This window comes from Schistocerca serialis, chromosome 6, assembly GCF_023864345.2.
Source record: "Schistocerca serialis cubense isolate TAMUIC-IGC-003099 chromosome 6, iqSchSeri2.2, whole genome shotgun sequence".
NCBI lineage: Eukaryota > Metazoa > Arthropoda > Insecta > Orthoptera > Acrididae > Schistocerca > Schistocerca serialis.
In genome coordinates this window covers 21,802,277-21,826,354 of record NC_064643.1, presented here as the reverse complement: position 1 = coordinate 21,826,354, position 24,078 = coordinate 21,802,277, and positions in this window count along the sequence as shown.

Sequence of the window (24,078 nt, the reverse complement as noted above, 5' to 3'; positions counted from 1 at the left end):
ATTTAATTCCGATGCAGTTTCTGTGTTTCATCGTCAATACGAAGGTCAGTGGGATACAGTAAACCCGAAGTGAAGCATCGGAATCGACAACTTGTGTCACAGGAATGGTTCAAAACATAGACAGTAGGAAGAGTAGTTCTCTTGTACTTAATTCGGCATTGTGCTTTTGTATTTGATTACGATGCAATTTCTGTGTTTCATCGTCAATAAGAAAGTCAGAGGGATACAGTAAACCTGAAGTGAATCATCGGAATCTATAACTAGTGTCACGGGAAAGCTTCAAAACATAGACAGTAAGAAGAGTCAGTTTTCTTGTACTTGAGTCGGCATTGTGCCTATGTATTTAATACCGATGCAATTTCTGTGTTTCAACGTGAATAAGAGGGTCTGAGGGATACAGTAAACCTGAAGTGAAGCATCGGAATCTATAACTAGTGTCAAAGGAATGGTTCAAAACATAGACAGTAGGAAGCGCCAGGCTTCTTGTACTTGAGTCGGCATTGTGCCTTTTGTATTTATTTCCGATGCAATTTCTGTGTTTCATCGTCAATAAGAAGGTCAGAGGGATACAGTAAACACGAAGTGAAGCATCGGAATCTATAACTAGTGTCACAGGAATGGTTGAAAACATAGTCAGTAAGAAGAGTCAGTCTTCTTTTACTTAAGTCGGCATTGTGCTTTTTGTATTTAATTCTGATGCCATTTCTGTGTTTCATCATCAATAAGAAGGTCACAGAGAAACAAAAAACCTGAAGTGAAGCATCGTAATCTATAACTAGTGTCACAGGAATGGTTCAAAACATAGACAGTATGAACCGTCAGTTTTCTTGTACTTAATTCGGCATTGTGGCTTTTGTATTTAATTGGGATGCAATTTCTGTGTTTCATCGTCAATAAGAAGGTCAGAGAAATACAGTAAACCTGAAGAGAAGCATCGAAATCCATAACTAGTGTCACAGGAATGGTTCAAAACAAAGCCAGTGAGATGAGTCAGTTTTCTCGTACATAAGTCGGCATTTTGCCTTTTGTATTTAGTTCCGATGCAATTTCTGTGTTTCATCGTCAATAACAAGGTCAGAGGGATACAGTACACATGAAGTGAAGCATCGGAATGTGTAACTAGTGACACAGGAATGGTTCACATCATAGACAGTAAGAAGAGTCAGGTTTCTTGTACTTAAGTCGGCACTGTGCTTTTTCTATTTAATTCCGATGCAATTTCTGTGTTTCGTCGACAACAAGAAGGTCAGAGGGTTACAGCAAACCTGAAGTGAAGCATCGGAATCTATAACTCGTGTCACAGGAATGGTTCAAAACATTGGCAGTAAGAAGAGTCAGTTTTCTTGAACTTAATTGGGCATTGTGCCTTTTGTATTTAATTCCGATGCAATATCTGTGTTTCATCGTCAATAAGAAGGTCAGAGGGATACACTAAATCTGAAGTGAAGCATCGGAATCTGTAACTAGTGTCACGGGAATGGTTCAAAGCATAGACAGTTAGAAGAGTCAGTTTTCTTGTACTTAAGTCAGCATTGTGCCTTTGTATTTAATTCCGCTGCAATTTCTGTGTTTCATCGTCAATAAGAAGGTCACAGGGTTACAGTACACATGAAGTGAAGCACCTGAATGTGTAACTAGTGACACAGGAATGGTTCAAATCATAGACAGTAAGAAGAGTCAGTTTTCTTGTACTTAAGTTGGCATTGTGCCTTTTGTATTTAACTCCGATGCAATTTCTGTGTTTCATCGTCAATAAGAAGGTCAGAGGGATACAGTAATCCTGAAGTGAAGCATCGGAATCTATAACTAGTGTCACATAATGGTTCGAAACATAGACAGTCAGAAGAGTCAGTTTTCTTGCACTTAAGTCGGCATTGTGCCTTTTGCATTTAACTCCGATGCAATTTCTGTGTTTCATCGTCAGTAAGACGGTCAGAGGGATACAGTAAACCTAAAGTGATGCATCGGAATCTATAACTAGTGTCACATGAATGGTTCAAAACATAGACAGTAAGAAGAGTTAGTTTTCTTGTACGTAAGTCAGCATTGTGCCTTTTCTATTTAAATCTGAATCAATTTCTGTGTTTCATCGGCAATAAGAAGGTCAGAGGGATGCAGTAAACCTGAAGTGAAGCATCGGAATCTATAACTAGTGTCACAGGAATGGTTTTAAACATAGACAGTAGGAAGAGTCAGTCTTCTTGTCCTTAAGTCGGCATTGTGCCTTTTGTGTTTAATTCCGATGCAATTTCTGTGTTTCATCGTCAATAAGAAGGTCAGAGGGTTACAGCAAACCTGAAGTGAAGCATCGGAATCTATAACTCGTGTCACAGGAATGGTTCAAAACATTGGCAGTAAGAAGAGTCAGTTTTCTTGTACTTAATTGGGCATTGTGCCTTTTGTATTTAATTCCGATGCAATCTCTGTGTTTCATCGTCAATAAGAAGGTCAGAGGGATACACTAAATCTGAAGTGAAGCATCGGAATCTGTAACTAGTGTCACGGGAATGGTTCAAAGCATAGACAGTTAGAAGAGTCAGTCTTCTTGTACTTAAGTCGGCATTGTGCCTTTTTATTTAATTCCGACGCAATTTCTGTGTTTCATCGTCAATAACAAGGTATGAGGGATACAGTTAACCTGAAGTGAAGCATCGGAATCTATAACTAGTGTCACAGGAATGGTTCAAAACATAGACAGTAAGAAGAGCCAGTCTTCCTGTACTTGAGTAACAATTGTGCCTATGTATTTAATTCCGATGCAATTTCTGTGTTTCATCGTGAATAAGAAGGTAAGAGGGATACAGTAAACCTGAAGTGAAGCATCGGAATCTATAACTAGTGTCACAGGAATGGTTCAAAACATAGACAGTAAGAAGAGCCAGTCTTCTTGTACTTAAGTCGGCATTGTGCCTTTTGTATTTAATTCCGATGCAGTTACTGTGTTTCATCGTCAATACGAAGGTCAGTGGGATACAGTAAACCCGAAGTGAAGCATCGGAATCTACAACTAGTGTCACAGGAATGGTTCAAAACATAGACAGTAGGAAGAGTAGTTCTCTTGTACTTAATTCGGCATTGTCCTTTTGTATTTGATTACGATGCAATTTCTGTGTTTCATCGTCAATAAGAAAGTCAGAGGGATACAGTAAACCTGAAGTGAATCATCGGAATCTATAACTAGTGTCACGGGAAAGCTTCAAAACATAGACAGTAAGAAGAGTCAGTTTTCTTGTACTTAAGTCAGCATTGTGCCTTTGTATTTAATTCCGCTGCAATATCTGTGTTTCATCGTCAATAAGAAGGTCAGAGGGATACAGTACACATGAAGTGAAGCATCGGACTGTGTAACTAGTGACACAGGAATGGTTCAAATCATAGACAGTAAGAAGAGTCAGTCTTCTTGTACTTAAGTCAGCATTGTGACTTTTGTATTTAATTCCGATGCAATGACTGTGTTTCATCGTCAATAAGAAGGTCCAATGGGATACAGTAAACCTGAAGTGAAGCATCGGAATCTAAAACTCGTCTCACGAGATAGGTTCAAAACATAGACAGTAAGAAGAGTTACTTTTCTTGTACGTAAGTCAGCATTGTGCCTTTTCTATTTAATTCTGAATCAATTTCTGTGTTTCATCGGCAATAAGAAGGTCAGAGGGATGCAGTAAACCTGAAGTGAAGCATCGGAATCTATAACTAGTGTCACAGGAATGGTTTTAAACATAGACAGTAGGAAGAGTCAGTCTTCTTGTACTTAAGTCGGCATTGTGCCTTTTGTGTTTAATTCCGATGCAATTTCTGTGTTTCATCGTCAATAAGAAGGTCAGAGGGTTACAGCAAACCTGAAGTGAAGCATCGGAATCTATAACTAGTGTCACAGGAATGGTTGAAAACATAGTCAGTAAGAAGAGTCAGTCTTCTTGTACTTAAGTCGGCATTGTGCTCTTTGTATTTAATTCTGATGCCATTTCTGTGTTTCATCATCAATAAGAAGGTCACAGAGAAACAAAAAACCTGAAGTGAAGCATCGGAATCTATAACTAGTGTCACAGGAATGGTTCAAAACATAGACAGTAAGAACCGTCAGTTTTCTTGTACTTAATTCGGCATTGTGCCTTTTGTATTTAATTGGGATGCAATTTCTGTGTTTCATCGTCAATAAGAAGGTCAGAGAAATACAGTAAACCTGAAGAGAAGCATCGAAATCCATAACTAGTGTCACAGGAATGGTTCAAAACAAAGACAGTGAGATGAGTCAGTTTTCTCGTACATAAGTCGGCATTTTGCCTTTTGTATTTAGTTCCGATGCAATTTCTGTGTTTCATCGTCAATAAGAAGGTCAGAGGGATACAGTACACATGAAGTGAAGCATCGGAATGTGTAACTAGTGACACAGGAATGGTTAACATCATAGACAGTAAGAAGAGTCAGGTTTCTTGTACTTAAGTCGGCATTGTGCTTTTTCTATTTAATTCCGATGCAATTTCTGTGTTTCGTCGACAATAAGAAGGTCAGAGGGTTACAGCAAACCTGAAGTGAAGCATCGGAATCTATAACTCGTGTCACAGGAATGGTTCAAAAGATTGGCAGTAAGAAGAGTCAGTTTTCTTGAACTTAATTGGGCATTGTGCCTTTTGTATTTAATTCCGATGCAATATCTGTGTTTCATCGTCAATAAGAAGGTCAGAGGGATACACTAAATCTGAAGTGAAGCATCGGAATCTGTAACTAGTGTCACGGGAATGGTTCAAAGCATAGACAGTTAGAAGAGTCAGTCCTCTTGTACTTAAGTCGGCATTGAGCCTTCTTATTTAATTCCGATGCAATTTCTGTGTTTCATCGTCAATAAGAAGGTCAGAGGGATACAGTTAACCTGAAGTGAAGCATCGGAATCTATAACTATTGTCACAGGAATGGTTCAAATCATAGACAGTAAGAAGAGCCAGTCTTCCTGTACTTGAGTCACAATTGTGCCTATGTATTTAATTCTGATGCAATTTCTGTGTTTCATCGTCAATAAGAAGGTAAGAGGGATACAGTAAACCTGAAGTAAAGCATCGGAATCTATAACTAGTGTCACAGGAATGGTTCAAAACATTGGCAGTAAGAAGAGTCAGTTTTCTTGTACTTAATTGGGCATTGTGCCTTTAAGTATTTAATTCCGATGCAATCTCTGTGTTTCATCGTCAATAAGAAGGTCAGAGGGATACACTAAATCTGAAGTGAAGCATCGGAATCTGTAACTAGTGTCACGGGAATGGTTCAAAGCATAGACTGTTAGAAGAGTCAGTCTTCTTGTACTTAAGTCGGCATTGTGCCTTTTTATTTAATTCCGATGCAATTTCTGTGTTTCATCGTCAATAAGAAGGTCAGAGGGATACAGTTAACCTGAAGTGAAGCATCGGAATCTATAACTATTGTCACAGGAATGGTTCAAAACATAGACAGTAAGAAGAGCCAGTTTTCCTGTACTTGAGTCACAATTGTGCCTATGTATTTAATTCCGATGCAATTTCTGTGTTTCATCGTCAATAAGAAGGTAAGAGGGATACAGTAAACCTGAAGTGAAGCATCGGAATCTGTAACTAGTGTCACAGGAATGGTTCAAAACATAGACAGTAAGAAGAGCCAGTCTTCTTGTACTTAAGTCGGCATTGTGCCTTTTGTATTTAATTCCGATGCAGTTACTGTGTTTCATCGTCAATACGAAGGTCAGTGGGATACAGTAAACCCGAAGTGAAGCATCGGAATCTACAACTAGTGTCACAGGCATGGTTCAAAACATAGACAGTAGGAAGAGTAGTTCTCTTGTACTTAATTCGGCATTGTCCTTTAGTATTTGATTACGATGCAATTTCTTTGTTTCATCGTCAATAAGAAAGTCAGAGGGATACAGTAAACCTGAAGTGAATCATCGGAATCTATAACTAGTGTCACGGGAAAGCTTCAAAACATAGACAGTAAGAAGAGTCAGTTTTCTTGTACTTAAGTCAGCATTGTGCCTTTGTATTTAACTCCGCTGCAATTTCTGTGTTTTATCGTCAATAAGAAGGTCAGAGGGTTACAGTACACATGAAGTGAAGCATCGGACTGTGTAACTAGTGACACAGGAATGGTTCAAATCATAGACAGTAAGAAGAGTCAGTCTTCTTGTACTTAAGTCAGCATTGTGACTTTTGTATTTAATTCCGATGCAATGACTGTGTTTCATCGTCAATAAGAAGGTCCAATGGGATACAGTAAACCTGAAGTGAAGCATCGGAATCTAAAACTCGTCTCACGAGATAGGTTCAAAACATAGACAGTAAGAAGAGTTACTTTTCTTGTACGTAAGTCAGCATTGTGCCTTTTCTATTCAATTCTGAATCAATTTCTGTGTTTCATCGGCAATAAGAAGGTCAGAGGGATGCAGTAAACCTGAAGTGAAGCATCGGAATCTATAACTAGTGTCACAGGAATGGTTTTAAACATAGACAGTAGGAAGAGTCAGTCTTCTTGTACTTAAGTCGGCATTGTGCCTTTTGTGTTTAATTCCGATGCAATTTCTGTGTTTCATCGTCAATAAGAAGGTCAGAGGGTTACAGCAAACCTGAAGTGAAACATCGGAATCTATAACTAGTGTCACAGGAATGGTTGAAAACATAGTCAGTAAGAAGAGTCAGTCTTCTTGTACTTAAGTCGGCATTGTGCTCTTTGTATTTAATTCTGATGCCATTTCTGTGTTTCATCATCAATAAGAAGGTCACAGAGAAACAAAAAACCTGAAGTGAAGCATCGGAATCTATAACTAGTGTCACAGGAATGGTTCAAAACATAGACAGTAAGAACCGTCAGTTTTCTTGTACTTAATTCGGCATTGTGCCTTTTGTATTTAATTGGGATGCAATTTCTGTGTTTCATCGTCAATAAGACGGTCAGAGAAATACAGTAAACCTGAAGAGAAGCATCGAAATCCATAACTAGTGTCACAGGAATGGTTCAAAGCAAAGACAGTGAGATGAGTCAGTTTTCTCGTACATAAGTCGGCATTTTGCCTTTTGTATTTAGTTCCGATGCAATTTCTGTGTTTCATCGTCAATAAGAAGGTCAGAGGGATACAGTACACATGAAGTGAAGCATCGGAATGTGTAACTAGTGACACAGGAATGGTTAACATCATAGACAGTAAGAAGAGTCAGGTTTCTTGTACTTAAGTCGGCATTGTGCTTTTTCTATTTAATTCCGATGCAATTTCTGTGTTTCGTCGACAATAAGAAGGTCAGAGGGTTACAGCAAACCTGAAGTGAAGCATCGGAATCTATAACTCGTGTCACAGGAATGGTTCAAAAGATTGGCAGTAAGAAGAGTCAGTTTTCTTGAACTTAATTGGGCATTGTGCCTTTTGTATTTAATTCCGATGCAATATCTGTGTTTCATCGTCAATAAGAAGGTCAGAGGGATACACTAAATCTGAAGTGAAGCATCGGAATCTGTAACTAGTGTCACGGGAATGGTTCAAAGCATAGACAGTTAGAAGAGTCAGTCCTCTTGTACTTAAGTCGGCATTGAGCCTTTTTATTTAATTCCGATGCAATTTCTGTGTTTCATCGTCAATAAGAAGGTCAGAGGGATACAGTTAACCTGAAGTGAAGCATCGGAATCTATAACTATTGTCACAGGAATGGTTCAAAACATAGACAGTAAGAAGAGCCAGTCTTCCTGTACTTGAGTCACAATTGTGCCTATGTATTTAATTCCGATGCAATTTCTGTGTTTCATCGTCAATAAGAAGGTAAGAGGGATACAGCAAACCTGAAGTAAAGCATTGGAATCTATAACTAGTGTCACAGGAATGGTTCAAAAGATTGGCAGTAAGAAGAGTCAGTTTTCTTGAACTTAATTGGGCATTGTGCCTTTTGTATTTAATTCCGATGCAATATCTGTGTTTCATCGTCAATAAGAAGGTCAGAGGGATACACTAAATCTGAAGTGAAGCATCGGAATCTGTAACTAGTGTCACGGGAATGGTTCAAAGCATAGACAGTTAGAAGAGTCAGTCCTCTTGTACTTAAGTCGGCATTGAGCCTTTTTATTTAATTCCGATGCAATTTCTGTGTTTCATCGTCAATAAGAAGGTCAGAGGGATACAGTTAACCTGAAGTGAAGCATCGGAATCTATAACTATTGTCACAGGAATGGTTCAAAACATAGACAGTAAGAAGAGCCAGTCTTCCTGTACTTGAGTCACAATTGTGCCTATGTATTTAATTCCGATGCAATTTCTGTGTTTCATCGTCAATAAGAAGGTAAGAGGGATACAGTAAACCTGAAGTAAAGCATCGGAATCTATAACTAGTGTCACAGGAATGGTTCAAAACATTGGCAGTAAGAAAAGTCAGTTTTCTTGTACTTAATTGGGCATTGTGCCTTTTGTATTTAATTCCGATGCAATCTCTGTGTTTCATCGTCAATAAGAAGGTCAGAGGGATACACTAAATCTGAAGTGAAGCATCGGAATCTGTAACTAGTGTCACGGGAATGGTTCAAAGCATAGGCAGTTAGAAGAGTCAGTCTTCTTGTACTTAAGTCGGCATTGTGCCTTTTTATTTAATTCCGATGCAATTTCTGTGTTTCATCGTCAATAAGAAGGTCAGAGGGATACAGTTAACCTGAAGTGAAGCATCGGAATCTATAACTATTGTCACAGGAATGGTTCAAAACATAGACAGTAAGAAGAGCCAGTCTTCCTGTACTTGAGTCACAATTGTGCCTATGTATTTAATTCCGATGCAATTTCTGTGTTTCATCGTCAATAAGAAGGTAAGAGGGATACAGTAAACCTGAAGTGAAGCATCGGAATCTATAACTAGTGTCACAGGAATGGTTCAAAACATAGACAGTAAGAAGAGCCAGTCTTCTTGTACTTAAGTCGGCATTGTGCCTTTTGTATTTAATTCCGATGCAGTTACTGTGTTTCATCGTCAATACGAAGGTCAGTGGGATACAGTAAACCCGAAGTGAAGCATCGGAATCTACAACTAGTGTCACAGGAATGGTTCAAAACATAGACAGTAGGAAGAGTAGTTCTCTTGTACTTAATTCGGCATTGTCCTTTAGTATTTGATTACGATGCAATTTCTGTGTTTCATCGTCAATAAGAAAGTCAGAGGGATACAGTAAACCTGAAGTGAATCATCGGAATCTATAACTAGTGTCACGGGAAAGCTTCAAAACATAGACAGTAAGAAGAGTCAGTTTTCTTGTACTTAAGTCAGCATTGTGCCTTTGTATTTAATTCCGCTGCAATTTCTGTGTTTCATCGTCAATAAGAAGGTCAGAGGGTTACAGTACACATGAAGTGAAGCATCGGACTGTGTAACTAGTGACACAGGAATGGTTCAAATCATAGACAGTAAGAAGAGTCAGTCTTCTTGTACTTAAGTCAGCATTGTGACTTTTGTATTTAATTCCGATGCAATGACTGTGTTTCATCGTCAATAAGAAGGTCCAATGGGATACAGTAAACCTGAAGTGAAGCATCGGAATCTAAAACTCGTCTCACGAGATAGGTTCAAAACATAGACAGTAAGAAGAGTTACTTTTCTTGTACGTAAGTCAGCATTGTGCCTTTTCTATTTAATTCTGAATCAATTTCTGTGTTTCATCGGCAATAAGAAGGTCAGAGGGATGCAGTAAACCTGAAGTGAAGCATCGGAATCTATAACTAGTGTCACAGGAATGGTTGAAAACATAGTCAGTAAGAAGAGTCAGTCTTCTTGTACTTAAGTCGGCATTGTGCTTTTTGTATTTAATTCTGATGCCATTTCTGTGTTTCATCATCAATAAGAAGGTCACAGAGAAACAAAAAACCTGAAGTGAAGCATCGGAATCTATAACTAGTGTCACAGGAATGGTTCAAAACATAGACAGTAAGAACCGTCAGTTTTCTTGTACTTAATTCGGCATTGTGCCTTTTGTATTTAATTGCGATGCAATTTCTGTGTTTCATCGTCAATAAGAAGGTCAGAGAAATACAGTAAACCTGAAGAGAAGCATCGAAATCCATAACTAGTGTCACAGGAATGGTTCAAAACAAAGACAGTGAGATGAGTCAGTTTTCTCGTACATAAGTCGGCATTTTGCCTTTTGTATTTAGTTCCGATGCAATTTCTGTGTTTCATCGTCAATAAGAAGGTCAGAGGGATACAGTACACATGAAGTGAAGCATCGGAATGTGTAACTAGTGACACAGGAATGGTTCACATCATAGACAGTAAGAAGAGTCAGGTTTCTTGTACTTAAGTCGGCATTGTGCTTTTTCTATTTAATTCCGATGCAATTTCTGTGTTTCGTCGACAGTAAGAAGGTCAGAGGGTTACAGCAAACCTGAAGTGAAGCATCGGAATCTATAACTCGTGTCACAGGAATGGTTCAAAACATTGGCAGTAAGAAGAGTCAGTTTTCTTGAACTTAATTGGGCATTGTGCCTTTTGTATTTAATTCCGATGCAATATCTGTGTTTCATCGTCAATAAGAAGGTCAGAGGGATACACTAAATCTGAAGTGAAGCATCGGAATCTGTAACTAGTGTCACGGGAATGGTTCAAAGCATAGACAGTTAGAAGAGTCAGTCCTCTTGTACTTAAGTCGGCATTGAGCCTTTTTATTTAATTCCGATGCAATTTCTGTGTTTCATCGTCAATAAGAAGGTCAGAGGGATACAGTTAACCTGAAGTGAAGCATCGGAATCTATAACTATTGTCACAGGAATGGTTCAAAACATAGACAGTAAGAAGAGCCAGTCTTCCTGTACTTGAGTCACAATTGTGCCTATGTATTTAATTCCGATGCAATTTCTGTGTTTCATCGTCAATAAGAAGGTAAGAGGGATACAGTAAACCTGAAGTAAAGCATCGGAATCCATAACTAGTGTCACAGGAATGGTTCAAAACATAGACAGTAAGAAGAGCCAGTCTTCTTGTACTTAAGTCGGCATTGTGCCGTTTGTATTTAATTCCGATGCAGTTACTGTGTTTCATCGTCAATGCGAAGGTCAGTGGGATACAGTAAACCCGAAGTGAAGCATCGGAATCTACAACTAGTGTCACAGGAATGGTTCAAAACATAGACAGTAGGAAGAGTAGTTCTCTTGTACTTAATTCGGCATTGTGCTTTTGTATTTGATTACGATGCAATTTCTGTGTTTCATCGTCAATAAGAAAGTCAGAGGGATAAAGTAAACCTGAAGTGAATCATCGGAATCTATAACTAGTGTCACGGGAAAGCTTCAAAACATAGACAGTAAGAAGAGTCAGTTTTCTTGTACTTAAGTCAGCATTGTGCCTTTGTATTTAATTCCGCTGCAATTTCTGTGTTTCATCGTCAATAAGAAGGTCAGAGGGTTACAGTACACATGAAGTGAAGCATCGGACTGTGTAACTAGTGACACAGGAATGGTTCAAATCATAGACAGTAAGAAGAGTCAGTCTTCTTGTACTTAAGTCAGCATTGTGACTTGTGTATTTATTTCCGATGCAATGACTGTGTTTCATCGTCAATAAGAAGGTCCAATGGGATACAGTAAACCTGAATTGAAGCATCGGAATTTAAAACTCGTCTCACGAGAGAGGTTCAAAACATAGACAGTAAGAAGAGTTACTTTTCTTGTACGTAAGTCAGCATTGTGCCTTTTCTATTTAATTCTGAATCAATTTCTGTGTTTCATCGGCAATGAGAAGGTCAGAGGGATGCAGTAAACCTGAAGTGAAGCATCGGAATCTATAACTAGTGTCACAGGAATGGTTTTAAACATAGACAGTAGGAAGAGTCAGTCTTCTTGTACTTAAGTCGGCATTGTGCCTTTTGTGTTTAATTCCGATGCAATTTCTGTGTTTCATCGTCAATAAGAAGGTAAGAGGGATACAGTAAACCTGAAGTGAAGCATCGGAATCTATAACTAGTTTCACAGGAATGGTTCAAAACATAGACAGTAAGAAGAGCCAGTCTTCTTGTACATAAGTCGGCATTGTGCTTTTTGAATTTAATTCCGATGCAGTTTCTGTGTTTCATCGTCAATACGAAGGTCAGTGGGATACAGTAAACCCGAAGTGAAGCATCGGAACCGACAACTTGTGTCACAGGAATGGTTCAAAACATAGACAGTAGGATGAGTAGTTCTCTTGTACTTAATTCGGCATTGTGCTCTTGAATTTGATTACGATGCAATTTCTGTGCTTCATCGTCAATAAGAAAGTCAGAGGGATACAGTAAAACTGAAGTGAATCATCGGAATCTATAACTAGTGTCACGGGAAAGCTTTAAAACATAGACAGTAAGAAGAGCCAGTTTTCTTGTACTTGAGTCGGCATTGTGCCTATGTATTTAATACCGATGCAATTTCTGTGTTTCATCGTCAATAAGAAGGTCTGGGGGTTACAGTAAACCTGAAGTGAAGCATCGGAATCTATAACTAGTGTCAAAGGAATGGTTCAAAACATAGACAGTAGGAAGCGCCAGGCTTCTTGTACTTGAGTCGGCATTGTGCCTTTTGTATTTATTTCCGATGCAATTTCTGTGTTTCATCGTCAATAAGAAGGTCAGAGGGATACAGTAAACCTGAAGTGAAGCATCGGAATCTATAACTAGTGTCACAGGAATGGTTGAAAACATAGTCAGTAAGAAGAGTCAGTCTTCTTGTACTTAAGTCGGCATTGTGCTTTTTGTATTTAATTCTGATGCCATTTCTGTATTTCATCATCAATAAGAAGGTCACAGAGAAACAAAAAACCTGAAGTGAAGCATCGGAATCTATAACTAGTGTCACAGGAATGGTTCAATACATAGACAGTAAGAACCGTCAGTTTTCTTGTACTTAATTCGGCATTGTGCCTTTTGTATTTAATTGCGATGCAATTTCTGTGTTTCATCGTCAATAAGAAGGTCAGAGAAATACAGTAAACCTGAAGAGAAGCATCGAAATCCATAACTAGTGTCACAGGAATGGTTCAAAACAAAGACAGTGAGATGAGTCAGTTTTCTCGTACATAAGTCGGCATTTTGCCTTTTGTATTTAGTTCCGATGCAATTTCTGTGTTTCATCGTCAATAAGAAGGTCAGAGGGATACAGTACACATGAAGTGAAGCATCGGAATGTGTAACTAGTGACACAGGAATGGTTCACATCATAGACAGTAAGAAGAGTCAGGTTTCTTGTACTTAAGTCGGCATTGTGCTTTTTCTATTTAATTCCGATGCAATTTCTGTGTTTCGTCGACAGTAAGAAGGTCAGAGGGTTACAGCAAACCTGAAGTGAAGCATCGGAATCTATAACTCGTGTCACAGGAATGGTTCAAAACATTGGCAGTAAGAAGAGTCAGTTTTCTTGAACTTAATTGGGCATTGTGCCTTTTGTATTTAATTCCGATGCAATATCTGTGTTTCATCGTCAATAAGAAGGTCAGAGGGATACACTAATTCTGAAGTGAAGCATCGGAATCTGTAACTAGTGTCACGGGAATGGTTCAAAGCATAGACAGCTAGAAGAGTCAGTCCTCTTGTACTTAAGTCGGCATTGAGCCTTTTTATTTAATTCCGATGCAATTTCTGTGTTTCATCGTCAATAAGAAGGTCAGAGGGATACAGTTAACCTGAAGTGAAGCATCGGAATCTATAACTATTGTCACAGGAATGGTTCAAAACATAGACAGTAAGAAGAGCCAGTCTTCCTGTACTTGAGTCACAATTGTGCCTATGTATTTAATTCCGATGCAATTTCTGTGTTTCATCGTCAATAAGAAGGTAAGAGGGATACAGTAAACCTGAAGTAAAGCATCGGAATCCATAACTAGTGTCACAGGAATGGTTCAAAACATAGACAGTAAGAATAGCCAGTCTTCTTGTACTTAAGTCGGCATTGTGCCTTTTGTATTTAATTCCGATGCAGTTACTGTGTTTCATCGTCAATGCGAAGGTCAGTGGGATACAGTAAACCCGAAGTGAAGCATCGGAATCTACAACTAGTGTCACAGGAATGGTTCAAAACATAGACAGTAGGAAGAGTAGTTCTCTTGCACTTAATTCGGCATTGTGCTTTTGTATTTGATTACGATGCAATTTCTGTGTTTCATCGTCAATAAGAAAGTCAGAGGGATAAAGTAAACCTGAAGTGAATCATCGGAATCTATAACTAGTGTCACGGGAAATCTTCAAAACATAGACAGTAAGAAGAGTCAGTTTTCTTGTATTTAAGTCAGCATTGTGCCTTTGTATTTAATTCCGCTGCAATTTCTGTGTTTCATCGTCAATAAGAAGGTCAGAGGGTTACAGTACACATGAAGTGAAGCATCGGACTGTGTAACTAGTGACACAGGAATGGTTCAAATCATAGACAGTAAGAAGAGTCAGTCTTCTTGTACTTAAGTCAGCATTGTGACTTGTGTATTTATTTCCGATGCAATGACTGTGTTTCATCGTGAATAAGAAGGTCCAATGGGATACAGTAAACCTGAAGTGAAGCATCGGAATCTAAAACTCGTCTCACGAGAGAGGTTCAAAACATAGACAGTAAGAAGAGTTACTTTTCTTGTACGTAAGTCAGCATTGTGCCATTTCTGTTTAATTCTGAATCAATTTCTGTGTTTCATCGGCAATAAGAAGGTCAGAGGGATGCAGTAAACCTGAAGTGAAGCATCGGAATCTATAACTAGTGTCACAGGAATGGTTTTAAACATAGACAGTAGGAAGAGTCAGTCTTCTTGTACTTAAGTCGGCATTGTGCCTTTTGTGTTTAATTCCGATGCAATTTCTGTGTTTCATCGTCAATAAGAAGGTCAGAGGGATACACTAAACCTGAAGTGAAGCATCGGAATCTATAACTAGTGTCACAGGAATGGTTGAAAACATAGTCAGTAAGAAGAGTCAGTCTTCTTGTACTTAAGTCGGCATTGTGCTTTTTGTATTTAATTCTGATGCCATTTCTGTGTTTCATCATCAATAAGAAGGTCACAGAGAAACAAAAAACCTGAAGTGAAGCATCGGAATCTATAACTAGTGTCACAGGAATGGTTCAAAACATAGACAGTAAGAACCGTCAGTTTTCTTGTACTTAATTCGGCATTGTGCCTTTTGTATTTAATTGCGATGCAATTTCTGTGTTTCATCGTCAATAAGAAGGTCAGAAAAATACAGTAAACCTGAAGAGAAGCATCGAAATCCATAACTAGTGTCACAGGAATGGTTCAAAACAAAGACAGTGAGATGAGTCAGTTTTCTCGTACATAAGTCGGCATTTTGCCTTTTGTATTTAGTTCCGATGCAATTTCTGTGTTTCATCGTCAATAAGAAGGTCAGAGGGATACAGTACACATGAAGTGAAGCATCGGAATGTGTAACTAGTGACACAGGAATGGTTCACATCATAGACAGTAAGAAGAGTCAGGTTTCTTGTACTTAAGTCGGCATTGTGCTTTTTCTATTTAATTCCGCTGCAATTTCTGTGTTTCATCGTCAATAAGAAGGTCAGAGGGTTACAGTACACATGAAGTGAAGCATCGGACTGTGTAACTAGTGACACAGGAATGGTTCAAATCATAGACAGTAAGAAGAGTCAGTCTTCTTGTACTTAAGTCAGCATTGTGACTTTTGTATTTAATTCCGATGCAATTTCTGTGTTTCATCGTCAATAAGAAAGTCAGAGGGATACAGTAAACCTGAAGTGAATCATCGGAATCTATAACTAGTGTCACGGGAAAACTTCAAAACATAGACAGTAAGAAGAGTCAGTTTTCTTGTACTTGAGTCGGCATTGTGCCTATGTATTTAATACCGATGCAATTTCTGTGTTTCAACGTCAATAAGAAGGTCTGAGGGATACAGTAAACCTGAAGTGAAGCATCGGAATCTATAACTAGTGTCAAAGGAATGGTTCAAAACATAGACAGTAGGAAGCGCCAGGCTTCTTGTACTTGAGTCGGCATTGTGCCTTTTGTATTTATTTCCGATGCAATTTCTGTGTTTCATCGTCAATAAGAAGGTCAGAGGGATACAGTAAACCTGAAGTGAAGCATCGGAATCTATAACTAGTGTCACAGGAATGGTTGAAAACATAGTCAGTAAGAAGAGTCAGTCTTCTTGTACTTAAGTCGGCATTGTGCTTTTTGTATTTAATTCTGATGCCATTTCTGTGTTTCATCATCAATAAGAAGGTCACAGAGAAACAAAAAACCTGAAGTGAAGCATCGGAATCTATAACTAGTGTCACAGGAATGGTTCAAAACATAGACAGTAAGAACCGTCAGTTTTCTTGTACTTAATTCGGCATTGTGCCTTTTGTATTTAATTGCGATGCAATTTCTGTGTTTCATCGTCAATAAGAAGGTCAGAGAAATACAGTAAACCTGAAGAGAAGCATCGAAATCCATAACTAGTGTCACAGGAATGGTTCAAAACAAAGACAGTGAGATGAGTCAGCTTTCTCGTACATAAGTCGGCATTTTGCCTTTTGTATTTAGTTCCGATGCAATTTCTGTGTTTCATCGTCAATAAGAAGGTCAGAGGGATACAGTACACATGAAGTGAAGCATCGGAATGTGTAACTAGTGACACAGGAATGGTTCACATCATAGACAGTAAGAAGAGTCAGGTTTCTTGTACTTAAGTCGGCATTGTGCTTTTTCTATTTAATTCCGATGCAATTTCTGTGTTTCGTCGACAGTAAGAAGGTCAGAGGGTTACAGCAAACCTGAAGTGAAGCATCGGAATCTATAACTCGTGTCACAGGAATGGTTCAAAACATTGGCAGTAAGAAGAGTCAGTTTTCTTGAACTTAATTGGGCATTGTGCCTTTTGTATTTAATTCCGATGCAATATCTGTGTTTCATCGTCAATAAGAAGGTAAGAGGGATACAGTAAACCTGAAGTAAAGCATCGGAATCCATAACTAGTGTCACAGGAATGGTTCAAAACATAGACAGTAAGAATAGCCAGTCTTCTTGTACTTAAGTCGGCATTGTGCCTTTTGTATTTAATTCCGATGCAGTTACTGTGTTTCATCGTCAATGCGAAGGTCAGTGGGATACAGTAAACCCGAAGTGAAGCATCGGAATCTACAACTAGTGTCACAGGAATGGTTCAAAACATAGACAGTAGGAAGAGTAGTTCTCTTGTACTTAATTCGGCATTGTGCTTTTGTATTTGATTACGATGCAATTTCTGTGTTTCATCGTCAATAAGAAAGTCAGAGGGATAAAGTAAACCTGAAGTGAATCATCGGAATCTATAACTAGTGTCACGGGAAATCTTCAAAACATAGACAGTAAGAAGAGTCAGTTTTCTTGTATTTAAGTCAGCATTGTGCCTTTGTATTTAATTCCGCTGCAATTTCTGTGTTTCATCGTCAATAAGAAGGTCAGAGGGTTACAGTACACATGAAGTGAAGCATCGGACTGTGTAACTAGTGACACAGGAATGGTTCAAATCATAGACAGTAAGAAGAGTCAGTCTTCTTGTACTTAAGTCAGCATTGTGACTTGTGTATTTATTTCCGATGCAATGACTGTGTTTCATCGTGAATAAGAAGGTCCAATGGGATACAGTAAACCTGAAGTGAAGCATCGGAATCTAAAACTCGTCTCACGAGAGAGGTTCAAAACATAGACAGTAAGAAGAGTTACTTTTCTTGTACGTAAGTCAGCATTGTGCCTTTTCTGTTTAATTCTGAATCAATTTCTGTGTTTCATCGGCAATAAGAAGGTCAGAGGGATGCAGTAAACCTGAAGTGAAGCATCGGAATCTATAACTAGTGTCACAGGAATGGTTTTAAACATAGACAGTAGGAAGAGTCAGTCTTCTTGTACTTAAGTCGGCATTGTGCCTTTTGTGTTTAATTCCGATGCAATTTCTGTGTTTCATCGTCAATAAGAAGGTCAGAGGGATACACTAAACCTGAAGTGAAGCATCGGAATCTATAACTAGTGTCACAGGAATGGTTGAAAACATAGTCAGTAAGAAGAGTCAGTCTTCTTGTACTTAAGTCGGCATTGTGCTTTTTGTATTTAATTCTGATGCCATTTCTGTGTTTCATCATCAATAAGAAGGTCACAGAGAAACAAAAAACCTGAAGTGAAGCATCGGAATCTATAACTAGTGTCACAGGAATGGTTCAAAACATAGACAGTAAGAACCGTCAGTTTTCTTGTACTTAATTCGGCATTGTGCCTTTTGTATTTAATTGCGATGCAATTTCTGTGTTTCATCGTCAATAAGAAGGTCAGAAAAATACAGTAAACCTGAAGAGAAGCATCGAAATCCATAACTAGTGTCACAGGAATGGTTCAAAACAAAGACAGTGAGATGAGTCAGTTTTCTCGTACATAAGTCGGCATTTTGCCTTTTGTATTTAGTTCCGATGCAATTTCTGTGTTTCATCGTCAATAAGAAGGTCAGAGGGATACAGTACACATGAAGTGAAGCATCGGAATGTGTAACTAGTGACACAGGAATGGTTCACATCATAGACAGTAAGAAGAGTCAGGTTTCTTGTACTTAAGTCGGCATTGTGCTTTTTCTATTTAATTCCGCTGCAATTTCTGTGTTTCATCGTCAATAAGAAGGTCAGAGGGTTACAGTACACATGAAGTGAAGCATCGGACTGTGTAACTAGTGACACAGGAATGGTTCAAATCATAGACAGTAAGAAGAGTCAGTCTTCTTGTACTTAAGTCAGCATTGTGACTTTTGTATTTAATTCCGATGCAATTTCTGTGTTTCATCGTCAATAAGAAAGTCAGAGGGATACAGTAAACCTGAAGTGAATCATCGGAATCTATAACTAGTGTCACGGGAAAACTTCAAAACATAGACAGTAAGAAGAGTCAGTTTTCTTGTACTTGAGTCGGCATTGTGCCTATGTATTTAATACCGATGCAATTTCTGTGTTTCAACGTCAATAAGAAGGTCTGAGGGATACAGTAAACCTGAAGTGAAGCATCGGAATCTATAACTAGTGTCAAAGGAATGGTTCAAAACATAGACAGTAGGAAGCGCCAGGCTTCTTGTACTTGAGTCGGCATTGTGCCTTTTGTATTTATTTCCGATGCAATTTCTGTGTTTCATCGTCAATAAGAAGGTCAGAGGGATACAGTAAACCTGAAGTGAAGCATCGGAATCTATAACTAGTGTCACAGGAATGGTTGAAAACATAGTCAGTAAGAAGAGTCAGTCTTCTTGTACTTAAGTCGGCATTGTGCTTTTTGTATTTAATTCTGATGCCATTTCTGTGTTTCATCATCAATAAGAAGGTCACAGAGAAACAAAAAACCTGAAGTGAAGCATCGGAATCTATAACTAGTGTCACAATAATGGTTCAAAACATAGACAGTAAGAACCGTCAGTTTTCTTGTACTTAATTCGGCATTGTGCCTTTTGTATTTAATTGCGATGCAATTTCTGTGTTTCATCGTCAATAAGAAGGTCAGAGAAATACAGTAAACCTGAAGAGAAGCATCGAAATCCATAACTAGTGTCACAGGAATGGTTCAAAACAAAGACAGTGAGATGAGTCAGCTTTCTCGTACATAAGTCGGCATTTTGCCTTTTGTATTTAGTTCCGATGCAATTTCTGTGTTTCATCGTCAATAAGAAGGTCAGAGGGATACAGTACACATGAAGTGAAGCATCGGAATGTGTAACTAGTGACACAGGAATGGTTCACATCATAGACAGTAAGAAGAGTCAGGTTTCTTGTACTTAAGTCGGCATTGTGCTTTTTCTATTTAATTCCGATGCAATTTCTGTGTTTCGTCGACAGTAAGAAGGTCAGAGGGTTACAGCAAACCTGAAGTGAAGCATCGGAATCTATAACTCGTGTCACAGGAATGGTTCAAAACATTGGCAGTAAGAAGAGTCAGTTTTCTTGAACTTAATTGGGCATTGTGCCTTTTGTATTTAATTCCGATGCAATATCTGTGTTTCATCGTCAATAAGAAGGTCAGAGGGATACACTAAATCTGAAGTGAAGCATCGGAATCTGTAACTCGTCTCACGAGAGAGGTTCAAAACATAGACAGTAAGAAGAGTTACTTTTCTTGTACGTAAGTCAGCATTGTGCCTTTTCTATTTAATTCTGAATCAATTTCTGTGTTTCATCGGCAATAAGAAGGTCAGAGGGATGCAGTAAACCTGAAGTGAAGCATCGGAATCTATAACTAGTGTCACAGGAATGGTTTTAAACATAGACAGTAGGAAGAGTCAGTCTTCTTGTACTTAAGTCGGCATTGTGCCTTTTGTGTTTAATTCCGATGCAATTTCTGTGTTTCATCGTCAATAAGAAGGTAAGAGGGATACAGTAAACCTGAAGTGAAGCATCGGAATCTATAACTAGTTTCACAGGAATGGTTCAAATCATAGACAGTAAGAAGAGCCAGTCTTCTTGTACATAAGTCGGCATTGTGCTTTTTGAATTTAATTCCGATGCAGTTTCTGTGTTTCATCGTCAATACGAAGGTCAGTGGGATACAGTAAACCCGAAGTGAAGCATCGGAACCGACAACTTGTGTCACAGGAATGGTTCAAAACATAGACAGTAGGATGAGTAGTTCTCTCGTACTTAATTCGGCATTGTGCTTTTGAATTTGATTACGATGCAATTTCTGTGTTTCATCGTCAATAAGAAAGTCAGAGGGATACAGTAAAACTGAAGTGAATCATCGGAATCTATAACTAGTGTCACGGGAAAGCTTTAAAACATAGACAGTAAGAAGAGCCAGTTTTCTTGTACTTGAGTCGGCATTGTGCCTATGTATTTAATACCGATGCAATTTCTGTGTTTCATCGTCAATAAGAAGGTCTGGGGGTTACAGTAAACCTGAAGTGAAGCATCGGAATCTATAACTAGTGTCAAAGGAATGGTTCAAAACATAGACAGTAGGAAGCGCCAGGCTTCTTGTACTTGAGTCGGCATTGTGCCTTTTGTATTTATTTCCGATGCAATTTCTGTGTTTCATCGTCAATAAGAAGGTCAGAGGGATACAGTAAACCTGAAGTGAAGCATCGGAATCTATAACTAGTGTCACAGGAATGGTTGAAAACATAGACAGTAGGAAGAGTAGTTCTCTTGTACTTAATTCGGCATTGTGCTTTTGTATTTGATTACGATGCAATTTCTGTGTTTCATCGTCAATAAGAAAGTCAGAGGGATAAAGTAAACCTGAAGTGAATCATCGGAATCTATAACTAGTGTCACGGGAAAGCTTCAAAACATAGACAGTAAGAAGAGTCAGTTTTCTTGTACTTAAGTCAGCATTGTGCCTTTGTATTTAATTCCGCTGCAATTTCTGTGTTTCATCGTCAATAAGAAGGTCAGAGGGTTACAGTACACATGAAGTGAAGCATCGGACTGTGTAACTAGTGACACAGGAATGGTTCAAATCATAGACAGTAAGAAGAGTCAGTCTTCTTGTACTTAAGTCGGCATTGTGCCTTTTGTATTTAATTGCGATGCAATTTCTGTGTTTCATCGTCAATAAGAAGGTCAGAGAAATACAGTAAACCTGAAGAGAAGCATCGAAATCCATAACTAGTGTCACAGGAATGGTTCAAAACAAAGACAGTGAGATGAGTCAGTTTTCTCGTACATAAGTCGGCATTTTGCCTTTTGTATTTAGTTCCGATGCAATTTCTGTGTTTCATCGTCAATAAGAAGGTTAGAGGGATACAGTACACATGAAGTGAAGCATCGGAATGTGTAACTAGTGACACAGGAATGGTTCACATCATAGACAGTAAGAAGAGTCAGGTTTCTTGTACTTAAGTCGGCATTGTGCTTTTTCTATTTAATTCCGATGCAATTTCTGTGTTTCGTCGACAGTAAGAAGGTCAGAGGGTTACAGCAAACCTGAAGTGAAGCATCGGAATCTATAACTCGTGTCACAGGAATGGTTCAAAACATTGGCAGTAAGAAGAGTCAGTTTTCTAGAACTTAATTGGGCATTGTGCCTTTTGTATTTAATTCCGATGCAATATCTGTGTTTCATCGTCAATAAGAAGGTCAGAGGGATACACTAAATCTGAAGTGAAGCATCGGAATCTGTAACTAGTGTCACGGGAATGGTTCAAAGCATAGACAGCTAGAAGAGTCAGTCCTCTTGTACTTAAGTCGGCATTGAGCCTTTTTGTTTAATTCCGATGCTATTTCTGTGTTTCATCATCAATAAGAAGGTCAGAGGGATACAGTTAGCCTGAAGTGAAGCATCGGAATCTATAACTATTGTCACAGGAATGGTTCAAAACATAGACAGTAAGAAGAGCCAGTCTTCCTGTACTTGAGTCACAATTGTGCCTATGTATTTAATTCCGATGCAATTTCTGTGTTTCATCGTCAATAAGAAGGTAAGAGGGATACAGTAAACCTGAAGTAAAGCATCGGAATCCATAACTAGTGTCACAGGAATGGTTCAAAACATAGACAGTAAGAATAGCCAGTCTTCTTGTACTTAAGACGGCATTGTGCCTTTTGTATTTAATTCCGATGCAGTTACTGTGTTTCATCGTCAATGCGAAGGTCAGTGGGATACAGTAAACCCGAAGTGAAGCATCGGAATCTACAACTAGTGTCACAGGAATGGTTCAAAACATAGACAGTAGGAAGAGTAGTTCTCTTGTACTTAATTCGGCATTGTGCTTTTGTATTTGATTACGATGCAATTTCTGTGTTTCATCGTCAATAAGAAAGTCAGAGGGATAAAGTAAACCTGAAGTGAATCATCGGAATCTATAACTAGTGTCACGGGAAATCTTCAAAACATAGACAGTAAGAAGAGTCAGTTTTCTTGTATTTAAGTCAGCATTGTGCCTTTGTATTTAATTCCGCTGCAATTTCTGTGTTTCATCGTCAATAAGAAGGTCAGAGGGTTACAGTACACATGAAGTGAAGCATCGGACTGTGTAACTAGTGACACAGGAATGGTTCAAATCATAGACAGTAAGAAGAGTCAGTCTTCTTGTACTTAAGTCAGCATTGTGACTTGTGTATTTATTTCCGATGCAATGACTGTGTTTCATCGTCAATAAGAAGGTCCAATGGGATACAGTAAACCTGAAGTGAAGCATCGGAATCTAAAACTCGTCTCACGAGAGAGGTTCAAAACATAGACAGTAAGAAGAGTTACTTTTCTTGTACGTAAGTCAGCATTGTGCCTTTTCTGTTTAATTCTGAATCAATTTCTGTGTTTCATCGGCAATAAGAAGGTCAGAGGGATGCAGTAAACCTGAAGTGAAGCATCGGAATCTATAACTAGTGTCACAGGAATGGTTTTAAACATAGACAGTAGGAAGAGTCAGTCTTCTTGTACTTAAGTCGGCATTGTGCCTTTTGTGTTTAATTCCGATGCAATTTCTGTGTTTCATCGTCAATAAGAAGGTCAGAGGGATACACTAAACCTGAAGTGAAGCATCGGAATCTGTAACTAGTGTCACTTGAATGGTTCAAAACATAGACAGTTAGAAGAGTCAGTTCTCTTGTACTTAAGTCGGCATTGTGCCTTTTCTATTTAATTCCGATGCAATTTCTGTGTTTCATCGTCAATAAGAAGGTCAGAGGGATACAGTTAACCTGAAATGAAGCATCGGAATCTATAACTATTGTCACAGGAATGGTTCAAAACATAGACAGTAAGAAGAGCCAGTCTTCCTGTACTTGAGTCACAATTGTGCCTATGTATTTAATTCCGATGCAATTTCTGTGTTTCATCGTCAATAAGAAGGTAAGAGGGATACAGTAAACCTGAAGTGAAGCATCGGAATCTATAACTAGTTTCACAGGAATGGTTCAAAACATAGACAGTAAGAAGAGCCAGTCTTCTTGTACATAAGTCGGCATTGTGCCTTTTGAATTTAATTCCGATGCAGTTTCTGTGTTTCATCGTCAATACGAAGGTCAGTGGGATACAGTAAACCCGAAGTGAAGCATCGGAACCGACAACTTGTGTCACAGGAATGGTTCAAAACATAGACAGTAGGATGAGTAGTTCTCTTGTACTTAATTCGGCATTGTGCTTTTGAATTTGATTACGATGCAATTTCTGTGTTTCATCGTCAATAAGAAAGTCA